This window comes from Sinocyclocheilus grahami, unplaced genomic scaffold (assembly GCF_001515645.1).
Source record: "Sinocyclocheilus grahami isolate Dianchi unplaced genomic scaffold, SAMN03320097.WGS_v1.1 scaffold31.1, whole genome shotgun sequence".
Taxonomy (NCBI): Eukaryota; Metazoa; Chordata; class Actinopteri; order Cypriniformes; family Cyprinidae; genus Sinocyclocheilus; species Sinocyclocheilus grahami.
In genome coordinates, this window is record NW_015505210.1 from 1,622,451 (window position 1) to 1,627,506 (window position 5,056).

General features: G+C 39.9%; 1 protein-coding gene across 1 annotated transcript in view; it reads left to right on the top strand.

The window, feature by feature from the left end:
* The first annotated feature begins 2,500 nt into the window (after nucleotides 1-2,500).
* The window catches only part of LOC107573861 (proline-rich protein 5-like), a 10,384-nt gene continuing 7,828 nt past the window's right edge, over nucleotides 2,501-5,056 (top strand). Inside the window, exon 1 of the mRNA XM_016260319.1 lies at nucleotides 2,501-2,689. The gene's annotated coding sequence lies outside the window, so the exon portion shown is untranslated. The remainder of the gene's footprint in view (nucleotides 2,690-5,056) is intronic.

Consider the following 5,056-nt stretch of genomic DNA (forward strand, 5'->3'; position numbering starts at 1 on the left):
TGACATGAAGCATTGTGCTCTGAAAAAGCTCCATGTAAACAAATCAATTGAAATAAAAATGCTCAAACCGATTAAAATTTCAATTGCTTTAGAAAGGTGGGATAAACCTTCTCTAATCCATTAAATAGAACATGTAAACACTTGATCAAATTGAAAACTGAACTAGAAAAGTTTTGCGCATGTGTATTGAAGTAGAAATTATGTTTAATGCACAAAATGAGCTGATGTTGTAATATTATATTAAAGAATATAATAAATGACTGCCATGTCAATCTAAAATTCTCTTTCTACTTATTGACTGAAGTGGTGCAGGACAACGTTGTCCCACAAGTGACTGTTTCGGACTCTGATCTGCAAGACACCAGGCATGGGAAGGGGTGTTTATTGCTTGGTTAGTATGAGCAGCACAGCACAAAACTTTGTGTGCTTGTCGTCTCCTAATTAGGATGAAAAATAAGACAGATGTTAAGTTTGCTTTTTAAAACAGATGGATGTTTACACCATGTCGACGCCAGTCGCAAGCAGCGCAGCATGGCGCGACTAAATGCAATAGAACCCATTATAATCAGTGACTGTCTACACTGGATGCGATGCGACATGATAAATCCCCGACAGCAAACTGATGCTTCGTTCTATTTATGATGTACTGACATCTAGTTAAATGATTTTCAACGGTCGCTTTGTCGCGTCTAGTTGACAGTCTTTAGCTGTTGTGCCATGGCGCAACATGACTGGGTACTACCTTGGGCCTGTGTAGGCAGCCTATATGGGATTAATTGTATTTGCCCATGTCTAACCCATTTGTTAAACCCATATGGGCCCCATTTGTGTAGCCCATTTAGAGCCCATGCACTCATTTCCCATTTGTGACCCAACTAGGACCCACGTAGGGAGCCCATCTGTTTTTGCCAATGTGGGACCTACTTAGCTGACCCAAGTGGGCCCCAGATAAGATGCCCATTTTGGGACCATGCCCACTTGGTACCCATGTAGACCCAGCATAAACCATGTGGGGCCCACATATACATGTTGGCTGGGGCAAGGCTTCATTCGCTTCCAGTTATTTTTAGCTTTACAAAACAGCTTGTTTGCTGCTTGATATTGCAAACTGGTAGGCTATGTTTTAATGTATTGTCGTAATTATAAGCACACTTCTTTGTTATTCTAGCGGCTAATGTAACGGAAGTCTCGCACATTCACAGAAAATTACTTCTGCGTTGCAGAATGTGGAAAAAGGGATTATAAAATAAAACATCTCATATATTATTTAGTTTGATCTTCTGAGTCTGACAATCGACATTTATAAAGGTTAAGCTCCTAAATGCAAGCAATTTGTTGTTAAAAAAAAAAAATCATCCAACACCTGCATATACTGTAGGTTACGTTTTCCTTTGAAGGCAGATCGATGCTTCAATGGTAAATCAGCACACAAAAAAAAGGAACAATGGGGGGGGGGGGGGGGGGGGGGACCTTGCATTTATTCACCATTTCAACGTGTTGACAAATTGTAATGTGTTGAATGCAACTTATACTCATGATCAGTGCAATACTGTCCTCTAGAGGATCCTGCACAGTTTGCAGTATTGGTCAGATGATCATGTTGTCATTGTCAAATCTTTAATTACATTTCTAAATTCAGTATGCGGGTGAGCATCTTGATCTTGGGGGGGGCTTACACGGTCTAAAGAAAATTGGTCAACGTGTCGACTTGGACTGCTTATTTGAACTTAAATACATAGTGAAGATGCTTGGGGATTAAGGGAAATCATAGAGTATGAACATGGTAAATTCCGGTCCAATTTAGGCCAGACAGCGGCGATGCGTGCCAGCCGCACATCAAACCCTGATTGTTGAACAAACACTCATGTCCGAATAGTGAACGAATCTTTCTTTTGAGTCGGGTGTTTTTAGTGAATCAGTTCACAAAACCGATCTGACTCAGTTGCTCCATACGGTTCTCGAGTCAAAAACTCAACTTATTCAACCGACTCGTCTGTTTGTCAGACTCGTGTGAGCTTGTAGGAGTGATGCTGGGATTTGACTGACAGGACAAAAGGTAAATTAATTTAACAGGCGAACAGAAAACGTAGGACTACGAATAAATGGGATTGTATAACACTTATCAACGCAATAAAACAGAGAAATGTCAAATTGATTTTCAGAACTTTTAATTAGGCACATTTTTTGTATCATTTAATGTACGCTCTAAATGCATTATATCTTTATCATATTATATATAGATTATATTTTGTTTCTAAATGACTTTGTGTTTATGAGCTGAAGTGAACAGGGACACATTCCAGTAACCACTCAACTTTGACGGCAAACTTAAACAGCAGAAGGTGCTGCTCGTGATGGCGCAATAACGTCATGACGGAAAAGAATCACTGTTATGTTTTTGAACCGAGCTGTTCGAAAGAACCGATTCGCGAAAATGACTCGGACTACACACTTGTTGCACGTGTGAAACAGTTGCAGCAAACTCCTCCCATGGACCGCCCACAGCGGGCGCTTCACAGCGGAGCATCTTGATTTCTTGTCTCACCCGATGAATACTTGACAAACAGGGCTTGAGGGTTGAAGTTTTGTTTTTAAGAGATTGCACTGAGCGTTTAAATGTGTGAAAACGGACGCGGAAACTACAATGTGCCCAAACTAACTCTCAGTCAGGACTGAGAAGAACAAGCGGGTAAGTGAAACATTTACTCAGTAGCCGCTCGACTTGTAGATCCTGGAGGTCCCTGAAGATCCTCCAGAGAATCTGTAGAGAGGATAAATGAAACGTGTAGAACTTAATGACTTTTGAACCAGTAATTTCTAACTTTGTAACTAATTAATATAATGTAGCAATACTGTTCTTAATGAAAGTTATTAATGTAGTGTTACAGAGAAAAGCTCATTTTTATAGTTGCAGAACCCAGCTGTAGATGATTCCACCACGACATAACTGGGATGTTTCATTGGCTGCGCCTCAAAAAAAATAGCGAGCTACCTACCTAGACAACGTTTTTGGGCATTGATTTATAGGGAAACAATTTAGCATTTTACTTAATGGAAAAATTACTGGGTAGTTCACCCAAAATTAACATAATTTACTCACCCTTGTGCCGTTCTGTGGAACACGTAAGAAGATATTTAGAAAAATGTCTCATTGTCCATACAATGAAAGTCAGAGGATACCAGTTTTAGTTTGGACGCCAAATACTTTCAGTGTATGTGCAAAAAATATCTTCTTCAAAATATCTTCTTTTATGTTCCACAGAAAAAAAGTCATACAGGTCTGGAATGATATGTGGGTGAGTTAATATGACAGAAGTTTCACTTTTGTATGACTTATTTCTTTAAATGAATTGGAAAGAACTGATTGTACTGAAGCATAAAAATACCATAATATGTTCGCCAATATTTAGGAAACATGCTGAGGTCACATACTTGTTTCTAAGAAAAACTATCACAGCTAATTATTCTTTGAAATGTGCATTCCGTGTCAGAATGTCTGTTTTTGGTCTGTGTGATTCCGCCCACTGCCAGTTTACACACAATAGTATTTTGACACCCCGGGTTGCCAGTTCACTGAAAACACAATGTATTGCAGCCATGGAAGCCAGCAAACGGACTGATTCAGAGATCTAAGAGTCTTCCCGACCTAAAAATCCTTGGCAGGCATATAAAAAGCTCTATGACCAGAGGCGTATTAAAACAACTTCCATACATTTTCAGTGTAAGGCTCATAGCCTTCCCTTGTCAGTTGTGCTCATTCCTGTTGCGTGTCCTTAAAGGGTTAGTTCTCCCCAAAATTAAAATTCTGTCATTAATTACTCACTCTCATGTCGTTCCAAACCCGTAAGACCTTTGTTCATCTTCGGAACACAAATTAAGATATTTTGGATGAAATCTGAGAGCTCTCAGACCCTGCATAGACAGCAACGCAACTGTAATGTTCCCAGGTCCAGAAACGTAGTAAGGACATCGGTAAAACAGTCCATGTTGTCCAGTCAATCAGTGGCTCAACTTCAGTTTTGCAAAGCTACGAGAATACTTTTTGAGCGAAAAGAAAAAACAAAAATAACAATTTATTTAACAATTCTTCTCCCCCGAGTTACGTCTTCCGCCATTTTGGAGAGTACCCAAGACTGTAATCGACGTAATCAGCATTGTTTACGTTCGGGGGATAAAGCGCGTGCATAAACGTAATCTGCGTAATCAGCGTTGTTTACGCTTAGGGGAAAGCGTGCGTATGCATTGTGATACTCTCTAAAATGGCGGAAGATGTAACTCGGGGGAGAAGAATTGTTGAATAAATTCTTATTTTTGTTTTCTTTGCGCTCAAAAAGTATTCTCGCAGCTTCGCAAAACTGAAGTTGAGCCACTGATGTCACATGGACTGTTTTTCCGATGTCCTTACTAGGGTTGGGTATCGTTTGGGTTTTTTCCGATACCGGTGCCAAATCGATACTTTTAAAACGTTTCTGGTGCCTAAACAGTGCCTGAACCAATACTTATTAAAAAAAATAAAATTCCCCCCAAAAATTATGGATTGGCCATTAGAATAGAAATAGAATAGAGAATGCTAGAGTTAGAGGGTCAAATGAAGATGAAAGAGATGTTTTCAGCTGTTTCTTGAAAATATTAAGGACTGAACTGCTTGGATTGAGCTGGGCAGGTCATTCCACCAGGAGGGAACAGTTAATGTAGAAGACCGTGAAAGTTTTATCATAGGTAGAATGCAAAATGTTTCAATACAAGCATTTCAGTCAAATGTAATGTATGCAATATTTCAAACCTTTAACCCACTTGGGAAAATCAACCCATGGCAACAGTTTAAAAGTAGCCCAATTCTGTGGAAAAAACGCGGACTTGGCAACCCTGCATCCACCGGAGTCAGCTTTGACTGATCTCAGGTCGAGAATAAGGAGAGATGACTGACAAGACCATGCTGGAGTATTTGCTGCTCAACAGATTCTGAGCTCATTGACAAATATCTGATCTTGTAAGATGTGCTTGCTCCCTGTACATCACGCGTGTGCGCGGGAGCAAAACACATGTTGCGGGAGCA